The sequence below is a fragment of the Ovis aries genome, chromosome 3, assembly GCF_016772045.2.
Source record: "Ovis aries strain OAR_USU_Benz2616 breed Rambouillet chromosome 3, ARS-UI_Ramb_v3.0, whole genome shotgun sequence".
NCBI classification, from domain to species: Eukaryota; Metazoa; Chordata; class Mammalia; order Artiodactyla; family Bovidae; genus Ovis; species Ovis aries.
Window position 1 is genome coordinate 164,922,857 of NC_056056.1, and position 17,392 is coordinate 164,940,248.

At 37.5% G+C, this 17,392-nt stretch overlaps 2 pseudogenes; both read right to left on the bottom strand.

Annotated features, from left to right (window-relative positions):
* Nucleotides 1-2,781: 2,781 nt before the first annotated feature.
* LOC114113789 (olfactory receptor 6C1-like) overlaps nt 2,782-17,392 on the bottom strand; it is a 71,458-nt pseudogene continuing 56,847 nt past the window's right edge.
* On the bottom strand, nt 6,709-7,646 carry LOC101115203 (olfactory receptor 6C74-like; annotated as a pseudogene).

Sequence of the window (17,392 nt, forward strand, 5' to 3'; positions counted from 1 at the left end):
ATATATACCTGGCTTACCTGAACTTACACCTGACTTACTGATGGGAAAATATTTGCTTAGAGGTTATAGAAACCTTAAGTTTTTCAGATATTCACCTTATTTAATATGCAAATTGTGTTTGAGATAAGATAGAAATGGAGAACCCACACTTAACTTCCCTTTAACATTTAAATCCCCTTCTATTTTCCATCACTCCCATCCTCACCCCTCCCTTTGTTTAAAGAAAAGAAAATGTGGTATATCTCTCAAGTGTGTGTATCTCTTAATGATTATTAAAAATGTTGCACCACTAATTAGGTTTGTACTTTCTATTACTAAAATGTGGTTTATAATAATGAGGGTTATTTTGGTATCTGTAATCACTACACCTACACACATACACCCACCTTTCCAAATACTTTAGGCACCTATTAAGGCCTTAATACAGAGAAGGCGATGGCACCCCACTCCAGTACTCTTGCCTGGAAAATCCCATGGATGGAGTAGCCTGGTAGGCTGCAGTCCATGGGGTTGCAAAGAGTCAGACAAGACTGAGCGACTTCACTTTCACTTTTCACTTTCATGCATTGGAGAAGGAAATGGCAACCCATTCCAGTGTTCTTGCCTGGAAAATCCCAGGGACAGCGGAGCCTGGTGGGCTGCCATCTATGGGGTTGCACACAGTCGGACATTACTGAAGTGACTTAGCAGCAGCGGCAGCAGCAAGGTCTTAATAAGTGGAAGAGTATTTTAGCACATGAAATCTTAATTTTCTATACAAAGGGGAGATTCTGCTTTGTTATCAAGATTTTAGCTTCTACAAAAAAAGTGATTTTGTTATAAAATAGTTCAAGGTACAAATAAACAAATAAATATTTTAGGGATTAAATAATTTAGATATATGCCCTGTTTCAAACTAGTCCTAAACTTGGGAAGGAGCTGTGTATATATTTCAGCTAGATAACAAAATAGAGTTTACTTTATGTGGAATAGGAGAAAGTGAACTTAATCCTACATATCTAAAATGGTTATTTCTTCACCATATTCTACTACATATATGTGTGTCTACTGACTTCTCTTGAGTTACTATGGGATTTGGAAATAAATAGTGATCCATCTAGCACTATATTTACAAAAGTACATATTGCTAAAAGACTATGTTTTTAATTAATGAAAACATTATTCAGTTCAGTTCAGTTCAATCGCTAAGCTGTGTCCGACTCTTTGAGACCCCATGGACTACAGCACACCAGGCTTTGTCTATCACCAACTCCCGGAGATTACTCAAACTCATGTCCATTGAGTTGGTGATGCCATCCAACCATTTCATCCTCTGTCATCCCCTTCTCCTCTTCCTTCAATCTTTCTCAGCATCAGGGTCTTTTCAAATGAGTCAGCTCTTCGCATCAGGTGGCCAGAGTATTGGGTTTCAGCTTCAGCATCAGTCCTTCCAATGAACATTCAGGACTGATTTCCTTTAGGATGGACTGGCTGGATCTCCTTGCAGTTCAAGGGATGCTCAAGAGTCTTCTCCAACACGACAGTTCAAAAGCATCAATTCTTCGGGGCTTAGCTTTCTTTTTGGTCCAACTCTCACATTCATACATTACTACTGGAAAAACCATAACTTTGACTAGACAGACCTTTGTTGGCAAAGTAATGTCTCTGCTTTTGAATATGCCATCTAGGTTGGTGATAACTTTTCTTCCAAGGAGCAAGTGTCTTTTAATTTCATGGCTGTAGTCACCATCTGCAGTGATTTTGCAGCCCCCCAAAATAAAGCCAGGCACTGTTTCCACTGTTTCTCCTTCTCTTTGCCAAGAAGTGATGGGCCTGGATGCCATGATCTTCGTTTTCTGAATGTTGAGCTTTAAGCCAAATTTTTCACTCTCATCTTTCACTTTCATCAAGAGGCTCTTTAGTTGTTCTTCACTTTCTGCCATAAGGGTGGTGAAGAAATTATTAGGACATACCTTATTAATGTGTGCCATAAATAATCTTTCTGTTTTTAAATGAAAATATTCACATTTTCAATAAACTATATAGCATATAAAAACAGTTCCCCAGATAAATAGTGAAGAGACTTCCCTGAGGCTCTAGTGGCTAAGAATCCATCTGCCAATCAGGAGACACAAGTACAATCCTTGGGACAGGAAGATCCCATATACCATGGAGCAGCTAGGTCCCTCTGCCACAACTACTGAGCCAGTACTCTAGAGCCTACCAGCTACAACTACTGATGCCATGCACCACAATTATGGAAGTCTGCATGCCTAGAGCCCTTGCTCCACAACAAGAGAAGCCACTGCAATAAGAAACCCATGCACTGCAACAAAGAATAGCTCCATCTTGCCTCAACAGAAGGCAAGCCCACGAGAGAAAGCCCACGAGAAGCAATGAAGATTCAGTAAAAAAATAAATAATAAACATAAATTTTTTAAAAACTATAAAATGGTAAAAAGAGTTTCTGTCAAATATACTGTAAATGAAATTCAAAAGATTATATTTCCTGTGTTGAGTAAACTAAATATCACATCCCAACTCAAAACAGGAATTTATATTAAACAATTTTTAACTTAAGAAGTTGCAACTAACAAAATGTTCAGAAGAATGGGAGTCAGAAAGACATAAGAAAAGTTGTTCAAATTGAATGAGAAATGTATAAACAAATATGATTTTCAACTCCTAGGAATAAAAAGAATAAACAAGGTTGACAGATAAGTCATTGTGATTTGAATAAAATCCTTGATTATATATTTTTTAAAGTTGCCCTACAAAATGTCTCTAATTTATTATAGCACATCATTTCATTTGTTTCTGAAAAAGTCTTTCTTGCCATGTCCATGAAGGCTTGTTTGACTTGCTCATTCTGTAGGCTGTAAATGAAGGGGTTCAGCATAGGGGCTACTGAGGTGTTTAGCACAGCCACCCCCTTGCTCAAAGACACCCTCTCCTGTGCTGAGGGTTTAATGTACATAAAAATGCAGCTGCCATAAGAGATGGAGAGGACAATCATGTGGGAAGAACATGTGGAAAAGGCCTTTGTCCTCTGACTAGTAGAAGGAATTCTTAAAACTGTTCTGATGATGTATGTATAGGACAGAATTATTAATGCCAAAGTGAACATTAGAGTAAACACAGCACAGGAAAACCCCATCATTTCGAGAAAGTTTGTGTCTGAACAAGACAGTTGAAGCAAAGGAAAATAATCACAGGTAAAATGGTCAATAATATTAGACCTACAGTAATCAAGGTTTAAGAGCAACATGAGTGCAGGGAATTTGATTAAGAATGAAACTAGCCAGGAAGAGAAGACAAGCAGTGTGCAGACTCTGTGATTCATGATGGTCATGTAATGCAGCGGTTTGCAGATGGCAATGTAGTGGTCATAGGACATGGCAGCCAGAAGGTAAAACTCCGTGACTCCCAACAGAATGAAAAATAAATAAATAAATAACTGAGCAATGCAGTCATTAAAAGAATTGGTTTTATCTCCTGTAATAATGGTGGCCAGGAACTTGGGTATACTGACAGTTCTGAATGATATTTCTAAGACGGAGAAATTTCTGAGGAAGAAATACATGGGGGTTTGGAGGTGGGCATCCAGCAGGGTCAAGGTGATAATGGTCAGGTTCCCAGTGATGCTGAGCATGTAGGTGATGAGCAGAAAGACAAAGATCACAACCTGAAATTGTGCGTCATCTGACAGTCCCAGGAGGGTAAACTCTATTGTTTCTGTATGGTTTCTCATTCTTCAGTTGCTTGGTGTTTTTTGTTTTTTGGTTTTTTTTTTTTCCTCCTTCCAGGAGACCTACAAGAGAAAGCACAAGGAATACACTAGAAGAGAAGATTACCAAATATGATGATCAGGGATGTAGAGCACCTTTTCATGTGCCTGTTGGCCATCTGTATGTCTTCTTTGGGAGAAAAATAATGTCTATTCAGCCCTTCTGCCCAATTTTTAATTGAGTTGTTTGCTAATGAATGGCAACCCAGTCCAGTATTCTTAACTGAAGAATCTCATGGACAGAGGAGCCTGGTGGGCTACAGTCCATAGGGTCACAAAGAGTTGGACAAGACTGAAATGTCTTAGCCATCATGCACTGTTTCTGGGCTTTCTATTCTGTTCCATTGATCTCTGTGTCTTTTTTTTTTTTTTGCAAGACCATACTGATTTGATGACTGTAACTTTATAGTATGGTCTGAAGTAAGGGAGTGTGAGATCTCCAGCATTGTTCTTTTTTCTGAAAATTTCATTGACTATTTGAGATCTATTGTGATTCTATAAAATTTTAGGATTATTTCTTCTAGTTTTGTGAAAAATGTCATAGGGATCTTAACAGGGATTTCATTAAATCTGTAGATAACTTTGGGTAGTGTGGATATATTAACAACATAATTAATTCTTTTAATCCATAAACACAGGATATCTTTCCATATATCTGCATCACACTCAATGCCTTTCATCAATGTTTTATACTTTCAGAATAGAAATAGTTCACATCCCTGGTTAAATTTCTTCTAGAGCAATTTATTCTTCTTGGTGAAATTATTAATTATTATTAATTATTAATTATTATTATGAATAGGATTGTCTTCTTGATTTTTCTTTCTAGTGGCTTCACTGAGCTATCCTTTGCTCTTATGCATAATGATAATGATTTTTATATCACACTATTGTTTCCAAAATTATATGATTTACATAAAATACCTACCAGTTTCTGTCATTTACTGAGTAGTCAATAAACTGAGTTCTTATCTCTAATAATATATTTGTTGTTCAGCCTACTTCAGCAGAGCTGAAAAGGTGAAAGCATTTAAGGATCAAGTATTTTAGCATTTCACATGGAAGCCTTCTTAAGAAGTAAGTTGTACTTCTATTTAAAAGTTGTGTTAGGATGGGAAATCTAACACAACTTTTAAATAGAAGTACCTCCAATTAAAATAAATAAATTTATATTAAAAAATAAAATCGCACTTATTATTGTGGAAAAATAAATTGGATTGTGAATGGAAAAAAAAGTTGTGTTAGAGATCTAATTTAATCAAAAACAAACAAAAAAGTAGTAGAAAGTTCTCTGAGGATTCAGGATTCAGAGGTGATGGTACTGGCATGAATAGAAATAATCAGATTGATATTTCATGGACAAACAAATAATGAAGATGACAGATGATGTAACTTTAATCTACCTTGGTACAGAAAGAAATAGGAATTGGGACATTTTAGTTTAAAACTGCTGCATCCTTATCAAGAGTTTCAGTACATGCTGTATGTTAAATACAGAGTAGATGATATATCTTTAAAATATATAAAATATTTCAGAATAGCTCAATGATAAAGTAGTGGTTTAACTTGAACTTATGTTTTTAAAGGACATTCCTCTAATTAGCACATAACAGAATCAAAATTAGTAAGGAATTTAGAGAGACTTTGGCAACCCACTCCAGTACTCTTGCCTGGAAAATCCCATGGATGGAGGAGCCTGGTGGGCTGCAGTCCATGCAGTCGCTAAGAGTTGGACAGGACTGAAGCGACTTAGCAGCAAGTCTTATTTTAATTAGATTGTCTCAAAATGTATATATGTATGTACTTAAATTGTCACCAAAAATGGAATAATTTGTTTAAATATACATTTTCCCTAAAATTATGTTTAAGATCCAAATAGCCTTTAAAATATAGTTCATTTTATGGTTTTTAAATAAATATATAAAATTGTCTGGTCAATTACATATTATATGTAGTTTTCTTCCTGCCTATCATTTATTTTGCTCATAAGATAGTATTCAAATATACTTTCTTTTTTGTTGTTTTTTTAAAATATAAATGGATTTATTTTAATTGGAGGTTAAATACTTTACAATATTGTATTGGTTTTGCCATATATCAACATGAATCTGCCACAGGTATACATGTGTTCCCCATCCTGAACCCCCCTCCTTCGTCCCTCCCCGTACCATCCCTCTGGGTCGTCCCAGTGCACCAGCCCCAAGCATCCAGTATCATGCATCGAACCTAGACTGGCAATTCGTTTCATATATGATATTATACATGTTTCAATGCTATTCTCCCAAATCATCCCACCCTCACCCTCTCCCACAGAGTCCAAACGACTGTTCTATACATCTGTGTCTCTTTTGCTGTCTCGCATACAGGGTTATTGTTACCATCTTTCTAAATTCCATATATATACTTTCTTATAAAGAACTAATTTCTAAAGAATGTATTAAAATGATAATCATATTTAATAAACACTTAAAATATGAATATGAGCATTATATTAATTTGTTTTAATTTTCTATTATTTTAAATAGAATGTGCATTAATAAATTAGTAGTATGAAAAATATACATGAATATTAGACTTAAGTAGGTATTAAATGATAACAACTAAAAGTAATAACATGGCATTACAAGCTGCTTCAAATATAGTTCAAGTGTAAGGTTACTTTTAGGCTTGACTAACTAGAACTGAGAGATAAAGAAATTAAAAATGTGTCTCAATTTCTTTTATATGTACAAAGAAGGTGAGATTCAAAATTAATATAGAAGAATATAAATAAAATTAAAATTCTAGCACAAAATTTGTGTAAAAATAAAGCTTTAAATAAAGATTAATGTTGTAGAAATTAGAGTAAAAACACAGGAAATATGTATTAGAACTACATTGGATATGCTGTTCTTGATTGACACCTTTTTGTTTATCTTCTTTATGGATAGTGCAAATCATATTCATTTCTTTGAGAAAGAAACAACTCTGTGTATCATATTCATGAAGGCTTTCTTCACTTGTTGGTTACTTAAGTTATAAATGAAAGGATTCAAAAGTGGAGCAACAGAGGTGTTGAGCACTGAAATTACTTCGGAAAAAGATATTCTTTGTTTGACTGAAGGTTTAACATACATAAACATGGAGCTGCTGTAAGAAAGGAATATCACAACCATGTGAGAAGAACACGTTGAAAAAGCCTTTCTCCTATGACTAGCTGAGGGACTTCTTAGAATGGTCAAGGTAATACAGGTATATGATATGATCACCGTTACCAATGTGATCACCAGTGTCACCACAGCTGAGATGAATCCCATCATCTCAATTAACTTTGTATCTGAGCAGGAGATTTGTAGGAGGGGAGTGGTGTCGCAATAGAAATGATCAACAACATTGGAGGCACAGAAGTCAAGGTTTAGGCCATAGATGAGTGGTGGAAAGATGACAAAGAATCCAGCAAACCAACAACTGAGGACAAGTTGCATGCAGATTTTACTGTTCATGATGGTTGTGTAAGGCAAGGGCTTACAGAAAGCAACATAGCGGTCATAGGCATTGCTGCCGGTAAGTAAAATTCAGATGCTCCAAGAAGAAAGGCAAAAAACACTTGAGTCACACAACTGTTATAGGAAATGGTTTTGTCTCCTGTTGCCATCATAACCAGCAATTTAGGGATGCATGTAGTAGTATACGAAATTTCTAAAAAGGAAAAATTTCGAAGGAAAAAGTACATGGGGGTCTTCAGGTGAGTATCTAGCAGGGTGACTGTGATGATAATCAGATTGCCAGTGATGCTTAGCAAGTAGGTGAGTAGCAGGAAGATAAATAAAACAAGTTTCATTTGTGGGTCACTTGTTAAACCTGCTAGGATAAACACTACCACCCTTGTATGATTTCCCATTCTAGTTTTCTGACAATTGCTCTGTCTGAATAGAAGAAAAAAAAAAGAACCCAAAGGAGACATAACAGGAATAATCATTATTTAAGGTAAAGTTAGGTAATGGCAACCAACTCCAGTACTCTTGGTGGAGAATCCTATGGACAGAGGAGCCTGGTAGGCTGCAGTCCATGGGGTCACTAAGAGTGGGACTCAACCGAGCAACTTCACTTTCACTTTTCAGTTTCATTCATTGGAGAAGGAAATGGCAACCCACTCCAGTGTTCTTGCCTGGAGAATCCCAGGGATGGGGGAGCCTGGTGTGCTGCCATCCATCACACAGAGTTGGACATCACTGAAGCAACTTAGCAGCAGCAGCAGCAAAGCAATTTTTCATGTACAGCAAAACAAAGTTCATTCATGTTTTAAAAGTGTTTTATTTTCTCAGAGATAGTAATAGATGCATGTGCAAAATATCTGGATAGATTAATTATAAGTTCAGCTTGCAGTTCTTTTAGAGACTTATCTATATAACAGTAGTAATTGTTGATAGTTTTTATGTAAGTCGATCAGGGATATAAAGAACTTTTAAAGTATAATAAATGCTTTTTCTCTCATTATATCATCCAAGAGTTTGGGTATATGCCATTTCCTGTTCAATTTTCTCAGAGTAGAATCAAAATTATATATATCATTGAAGCCCAGGTTTTATACACACACACACTATTCATCCTCAATAAACAGAGCTAGGAGAAGGCAATGGCACCACACTCCAGTACTCTTGCCTGGTAAATCTCATGGATGGAGGAGCCTGGAGGGCTACAGTCCAGGGGATCTCGAAGAGTTGGACACGACTGAGTGACTTCACTTTCACTTTTCATTTTCATGCATTGGAGAAGGAAATGGCAACCCACTCCAGTGTTGTTGCCTGGAGAATCCCAGGGACGGAGGAGCCTGGTAGGTTGCTGTCTATGGGGTCGCAGAAAGTCAGACATGACTGAAGCGACTTAGCGGCAGCAGCAGCAGCAGTACATCTTTTCCATTTTACTCAATTAATCAAACTCAAATGCCTGATTTTAGACTCATTTATCTTCATAGCTAACCTGATCCAATTTCATATAAATTAATATGGGGCATTGAAAATAGTCTTATTTTCTGTTCTTGGGTTTCCCTGGTGGCCCAGTGGTTGAGAGTTCACCATGCAGTGAAAGGGACACCACTTTGACTTCAGGTTCAAGAGAATCTCATATGCTGCACAGTAGGTAGGCCCCTGCATGACAACTACTGAGCCTGCACTCTAGAGCCTGTGCTCTGCAACAAGAGAAGCCACTCCAATGAAAAGCCCATACACTACAACTATACAGAGTAGACCATACTCCCAGGAACTAGAGAAAGCCCACACAGCAACGAAGACACAGAGTAGCCAAAAATGTGTATGTGTTAGTCGCTCAGTTGTGTCCAACTCTTTGCGACTCCATGGACTGGCTGTCAGGTTCCTCTGACCACGGGATTCTCCAGGCAAGAATACTGGAGTGGGTTGCCATTTCTTTCTCCAGGGGATCTTCCCAACCCAGTGATTCAACCCAGGTCTCCTGCATTACCATGTAAGCCACCGGGGAAGCCCAACGAAAAATAACTAGCTCAATAAATAGAAATTTTTTTAAGTCTTATTTTTTGTTCTTTATAGTATTTCCATCTCCTCAGTCTCTGATGTAACCTATCATTCCCATTTTGTATGCTAAAACAAAATCTGCAAGTACAGTCTGTACAGTCAATGTGTGTACTGAGAAATTGCAGTTTTCCTCTGCTGGTTATGATTCTGAGAATGGATGTGGTAGAATAAAGTGAAAAATAAGGATAAGGGATATATAGGCAAAGAGATAAATATGGCATCATGAAATTGTATGAAGTGGAGGAAGTTAAGAGAAATATAAACATAATGTAAATCAAGAGAGGTAAGAAAAGTTTTTCAGGGATAGGGTAGTGAGTTTGAAGGAAAAATTAAAGTAAGGTTAAAATATGTAAATATTAAAGGAGGAAATTTTTATGAATGAAATTTCTCTCCATCTGCTTATATTTCTTATACTTAGCTTTTTGTTCTCTATCTAAAATACAGAATGAAAACCTGAACAATTTTGAAAGTAGCATAGTCTAAAAAAAGACGATTAACTGGCAAATTTCAATACATAATGAATCACATAATAGGGTGACACAAATATTGAGAGACACATATGTCCCTATTGTAAGGATATTAAGTGTCTGGGTAATGTGCAATTAAAGAAATATTGTCTATTTACAACTATTCCCCTCACTGGCATATATTGTGAGACAGATTGTTCAGGTTTGTACAGCCAGTAAAAGTGGACATGAAGATTAACTGAAAATGTGTTCTCTCTAAAGCTGTCCTCTTAGTAGTAAACCATTTTTATGAATAATTAGAAGCCAGAATATAGTGTATTTGCTAAAATTCATGTATCAAAACCATACGTATTAATATATATAAATTTATGAATGAAAAGAGATGACATTTTTCTTGGACATTATTTGAACATTCAGAAAATTGTGCAGCAATCTGTTATAATTTTTTTCTCATTTACACAATTTATCATAATGGCAACGATTGTAGAATGCATATATCTAAATAATCTTATAAGAATTTTATCATGTTACATCATTCCTTTGTCCAGCTTCACCAATCATATCACAGCAACAATTCCCCAATAGAGACTGTAAAAAATTTACATTACAAACCATTATAAAGAAGGTCTGTAAACACAGTTAGAGTCAGCTGTATTAGATATTGTGAATACCAACTAAATTACAAAAAAAAAAAAAAAAAAAAAGGAGAGGGAGGGAAAGATGGCGGAGGAATAGGACGGGAAGACCACTTTCTCCCTAACAAATTCCTCAAAAGAACATTTCAACGCCAAGCAAACTCCACAAAACAACTTCTGAAGGCTGGCAGAGGACATCAGGCAACCAGAAAAGCAGACCATTGTGTTCAAAAACAGGTAGGAAAAAATATAAAAGACGAGAAAGGAGACAAAAGAGGTGGGGAGGGAGCTCCGTCCCGGGAAGGGAAGCCCATCCCGGGAAGGGAATTTGAAGAAGAGAGGTTTCCAAACACCAGGAAACACTCTCCCTGCCGAGTCTGTGGCGAGCCTTGGAAACACAGAGGGCAACATAACAGGAAAGAAAAATAGATAAATCATTAAAACCAACAGATTACAAGCCCAACAGTAACTCCCCCAGCGGAAAAGCAGCACAGACGCCTGCATCTGCCATTGGGAAGTGGGGGCAGGGCAGGGACGCGCGGGAGGCGTGGGCTGCAGAGCTTTGCAAGAATCGGGCAGGAACGCCCCACGCACAACCAGAATGATCTAACTTGGGCTAGCAAACCAGACTGTGGGATAGCTACCGCACGAAAAGCTCGAACATAAGACACCGCCACGACAGAGCACAGAACAAAGGATGGAATGGAAAAAGCCGGCTGCAGACCATCCCCCGCCGGGGACAGGCAGCCAGAGCTGTAAGGACTGGAAAGGGGCAATTGCAGACCCGGAGAGACTTTACTCACCTAACTGCAAGCAGGCTCCTTTGCTAAGACTTCTGGGGGTGCTGGACAGTCACAATCTGCGTCACGGGGTGCGCCAGCGGTCCACCCAGAAAGCTGAGCAGCAGCGGCAGAAAAGGTGACAAGCCGCGGCGATCGTGCTTGCCAAACTCCTGAGCTACTTGGACCTGGGAAGGGCACAAAGCGCAGTCCCAGCCGAATTTGTGCCTCTGAGGGCTGCCTGAGCGCCGAACCTGAGCGGCTTGGACAGGGGAAGTGCACGCAGCCTAGGGCCGGCCCCAGACGGTTCCCGGCTGAGCATCGTAGAGCCGGAGTGGTTTGTGCGCCGCGAGAAAGGACAGGTCAAGCGGGGCTGAGATACTGGGTGCACAGGACGGTGCTACTTGTTTGCAGCATCCCCCCTCCCCACAGCGCGACTGAACTAGTGAGCCTAAAAAACCAGCAAACAGAAGAAGTTAAACAGAGGGAACCACCTTGGAAGTGAGCCCACACGGCCCATAACATCAGAGAAGGGCCAGATATATTTTTGACTATTTTTAAAATCATTCTTTTTTTTTTTTTGCTTTTTTGTTTTTCTTTTTTCTTATTTTTTTCAAACTTTTTTTAATTGTTAAGTCTTCTATTTCTCCTCTAATTTTTATTTCTATAACCTATTATTACTATTTTTTAAAAAAAGACTTTTTTTTTTTTTTTAAGGCAAACACCATATATAGTCTTTGGATGGGTGTTGGTGGTTTTCTTTGTTTTCTTTTTTGTTTGTTTGTTTGTTTTTTAATAATTCTTTTTTTTTCTTTCTCCCTTTTTCCTTCTGCTTTTCTTTAATATTGTATCTTTGAAAATCCAACCTCTACTCTAGATTTTTAATCTTTGCTCTTAGGTTTTTGTGGTCAATTTTGTACATTTAAAAACCCAAACTTCACTACCCAAGTTTACCTGAGAGCAAGATTACTGGCTTGATCACTCTCCTCCTCTGGACTCTCCTTTTTCTCCACCAGGTGGCCTCTGTCTCTTTTCTCCCCCATCTCTTCTCTATCCAACTCTGTGAATCTCTGTGTGTTCCAGACGGTGGAGAACACCTAAGGAACTGGTTACTGGCAGGATTTGTCTCTCTCCTACTCATTCCTCTCTCTTATCCTCCTGGTCACCTCTGTCTACTTCCTCCCTCTCCTCTGCCCCGTATAACTCTGTAAATACCTCTGAGCGGTCCAGACTATAGAGAGCACATAACGAAGTGACTACTGGCTAGCTTGCTCTCTCCTCTTTTGATCTCACCGCATCTCATTCCAGTTGCCTCTAACTACCCCCTCCATCTTCTCTTCTCCTTGTAACTCAGTGAACCTCTCTGAGTGTCCCTCAATGTGGAGAAACTTTTCATCTTTAACCTAGATGTTTTATCATCAGTGCTGTATAGATGGAGAAGTCTAGAAGCTACTGTAAAAATAAAACTGAAAACCAGAAGCAGGAGGCTTAAATCCAAAGCCTGAAAACATTAGAGGACTCTTGAATTCAGGAAACATTAAGCAATAGGAGCTCATCAAATGCCTTCATACCTACACCGAAACCAAGCTCCACCCAAGGGCCAACAAGTTCCAAAACAAGACATACCACACAAATTCTCCAGCAACACAGGAACACTCCCCTGGGCTTCAATATACAGGCAGCTCAAAATTATCCCAAAACCTTTGATGCCTCATAACCCATTACGGGTCACTCCACTGCACTCCAGAGAGAAGAAACCCAGCTCCACCCACCAAAACTCCAACACAAGCCTCCCTAACCAGGAAACCTTGACAAGCCACTGATAGAACCCCACCCAAAGTGAGGAAGCTCCATAATAGAGAGAACTCTACAAATTACCAGAATATAAAAAGGCCACCACAAACGCAGCAATATAACCAAGATGAAGAGACAGAGGAATACTCAGCAGGTAAAGGAACAGGAGAGTTGCCCACCAAACCAAACAAAAGAGGAAGAAGTAGGGAATCTACCAGAGAAGGAATTCCAAATATTGATAGTGAAAATGATCCAAAATCTTGAAATCAAAATGGAATCACAGATAAATAGCCTAGAGACAAGGATTGAGAAGATGCAAGAAAGGTTTAACAAGGACCTAGAAGAAATAAAAAAGAGTCAAAATATAATGAATAATGTAATAAATGAGATCAGAAACACTCTGGAGGCAACAAATAGTAGAATAACGGAGGCAGAAGATAGGATTAGTGAAATAGAAGATAGAATGGTAGAAATAAATGAATCAGAGAGGAAACAAGAAAAACGAATTAAAAGAAACGAGGACAATCTCAGAGACCTCCAGGACAATATGAAACGCTCCAACATTCGAATTATAGGAGTCCCAGAAGAAGACAGAAAGAAAGATCATGAGAAAATCCTTGAGGAGATAATAGTTGAAAATTTCCCTAAAATGGGGAAGGAAATAATCACCCAAGTCCAAGAAACACAGAGAGTTCCAAATAGGATGAACCCAAGGCGAAACACCCCAAGACACATATTAATCAAATTAACAAAGATCAAACACAAAAAACAAATATTAAAAGCAGCTAGGGAAAAACAACAAATAACACACAAGGGGATTCCCATCAGGATGACAGCTGATCTTTCAATAGAAACTCTTCAGGCCAGGAGGGAATGGCAAGACATACTTAAAGTGATGAAAGATAATATCCTACAGCCCAGATTACTGTACCCAGCAAGGATCTCATTCAAATACGAAGGAGAAATCAAAAGCTTTACAGACAAGCAAAAGCTGAGAGAATTCAGCACCACCAAACCAGCTCTCCAACAAATTCTAAAGGATATTCTCTAGACAGGAAACACGAAAAGGGTGTATAAACCTGAACCCAAAACAATAAAGTAAATGGTAACGGGATCATACTTATCAATAATTACCTTAAACGTAAATGGGTTGAACGCCCCAACCAAAAGACAAAGACTGGCCGAATGGATACAAAAACAAGACCCCTCTATATGCTGCTTACAAGAGACCCACCTCAAAACAAGGGACACATACAGACTGAAAGTGAAGGGCTGGAAAAAGATATACCACGCAAATAGAGATCAAAAGAAAGCAGGAGTGGCAATACTGATATCTGATAAAATAGACTTTAAAACAAAGGCTATGAAAAGAGACAAAGAAGGCCACTACATAATGATCAAAGGAACAACCCAAGAAGAAGATATAACAATTATAAATATATATGCACCCAATATAGGAGCACCGCAATATGTAAGACAAATGCTAACAAGTATGAAAGGGGAAATCAACAATAACACAATAATAGTGGGAGACTTTAACACCCCACTCACACCTATGGACAGATCAACTAAACAGAAAATTAACAAAGAAATGCCAACTTTAAATGATACATTAGATCAGTTAGACCTAATTGATATCTATAGGACATTTCACCCCAAAACAATGAATTTCACCTTTTTCTCAAGTGCTCATGGAACCTTCTCCAGGATAGATCACATCCTGGGCCATAAATCTAAACTTGATAAATTCAAAAAAATCGAAATCATTCCAAGCATCTTTTCTGACCATAATGCATTAAGATTAGATCTCAATTACAGGAGAAAAACTATTAAAAATTCCAACATATGGAGGTTGAACAACACACTTCTGAATAACCAACAAATCACAGAAGAAATCAAAAAAGAAATCAAAATAGGCATAGAAACGAATGAAAATGAAAACACAACAACCCAAAACCTGTGGGACACTATAAAAGCGGTGCTAAGAGGAAAGTTCATAGCAATACAGGCATACCTCAAGAAACAAGAAAAAATCAAATAAACAACCTAACTCTACACCTAAAGCAACTAGAAAAGGAAGAACTGGAGAACCCGAGAATTAGTAGAAGGAAAGAAATCTTAAAAATTAGGGCAGAAAGAAATGCAAAAGAAACAAAAGAGACCATAGCAAAAATCAACAAAGCCAAAAGCTGGTTCTTTGAAAGAATAAATAAAATTGACAAACCATTAGCCAGACTCATCAAGAAGCAAAGAGAGAAAAATCAAATCAATAAAATTAGAAATGAAAATGGAGAGATCACAACAGACAACACAGAAATACAAAGGATCATAAGAGACTACTATCAGCAGTTGTATGCCAATAAAATGGACAACGTGGAAGAAATGGACAAATTCTTAGAAAAGTACAATTTTCCAAAAGTGAACCAGGAAGAAATAGAAAATCTTAACAGACCTATCACAAGCACGGAAATTGAAACTGTAATCAGAAATCTTCCAGCAAACAAAAGCCCAGGTCCAGACGGCTTCACAGCTGAATTCTACCAAAAGTTTAGAGAAGAGCTAACACCTATCCTCCTCAAACTCTTCCAGAAATTTGCAGAGGAAGGTAAACTTCCAAAATCATTCTATGAGGCCACCATTACCCTAATACCAAAACCTGACAAAGATGTCACAAAAAAAGAAAACTACAGGACAGTATCACTGATGAACATAGATGCAAGAATCCTCAACAAAATTCTAGCAATCAGAATCCAACAACACATTAAAAAGATCATACACCATGACCAAGTGGGCTTTATCCCAGGGATGCAAGGATTCTTCAATATCCGCAAATCAATCAATGCAATTCACCACATTAACAAATTGAAAAATAAAAACCATATGATTATCTCAATAGATGCAGAGAAGGCGTTTGACAAAATTCAACATCCATTTATGATAAAAACTCTCCAGAAAGCAGGAATAGAAGGAACATACCTCAACATAATAAAAGCTATATATGACAAACCCACAGCAAACATTGTCCTCAATGGTGAAAAATTGAAAGCATTTCCCCTAAAGTCAGGAACAAGACAAGGGTGTCCACTTTCACCGCTACTATTTAACATAGCTCTGGAAGTTTTGACCACAGCAATCAGAGCAGAAAAAGAAATAAAAGGAATCCAAATTGGAAAAGAAGAAGTAAAACTCTCACTGTTTGCAGATGACATGATCCTCTACATGGAAAACCCTAAAGACTCCACCAGAAAATTACTAGAGCTCAGCAATGAATATAGTAAAGTTGCAGGATATAAAATCAACACACAGAAATCCCTTGCATTCCTATACACGAATAATGAGAAAGTAGAAAAAGAAATTAAGGAAACAATTCCATTCACCATTGCAACGAAAAGAATAAAATACTTAGGAATATATCTACCTAAAGAAACTAAAGACCTATACATAGAAAACTATAAAACACTGATGAAAGAAATCAAAGAGGACACTAATAGATGGAGAAATATACCATGTTCATGGATTGGAAGAATCAATATAGTGAAAATGAGTATACTACCCAAAGCAATTTACAAATTCAATGCAATCCCTATCAAGCTACCAGTGATATTTTTCACAGAACTAGAACAAATAATTTCAAGATTTGTATGGAAATAAAAAAACCTCGAATAGCCAAAAGCAATCTTGAGAAAGAAGAATGGCACTGGAGGAATCAACTTGCCTGACTTCAGGCTCTACTACAAAGCCACAGTCATCAAGACAGTATGGTACTGGCACAAAAACAGACATATAGGTCAATGGAACAAAATAGAAAGCCCAGAGATAAATCCACACACATATGGACACCTTATCTTTGACATAGGAGGCAAGAATATACAATGGAATAAAGACAATCTCTTTAACAAGTGGTGCTGGGAAAACTGGTCAACCACTTGTAAAAGAAGATCACTTTCTAACACAGCACACAAAAATAAACTCAAAATGGATTAAAGATCTAAATGTAAGATCAGAAACTATAAAACTCCTAGAGGAGAACATAGGCAAAACACTCTCAGACATAAATCACAGTAGGATCCTCTATGATCCACCTCCCAGAATTCTGGAAATAAAAGCAAAAATAAACAAATGGGATCTAATTAAAATTAAAAGCTTCTGCACAACAAAGGAAACTCTAAGCAAGGTGAAAAGACAGCCTTCTGAATGGGAGAAAATAATAGCAAATGAAGCAACTGACAAACAACTCATCTCAAAAATATACAAGCAACTTATGCAGCTCAATTCCAGAAAAATAAACGACCCAATCAAAAAATGGGCCAAAGAACTAAATAGACTTTTCTCCAAAGAAGACATACGGATGGCTAACAAACACATGAAAAGATGCTCAACATCACTCATTATTAGAGAAATGCAAATCAAAGCCACAATGAGG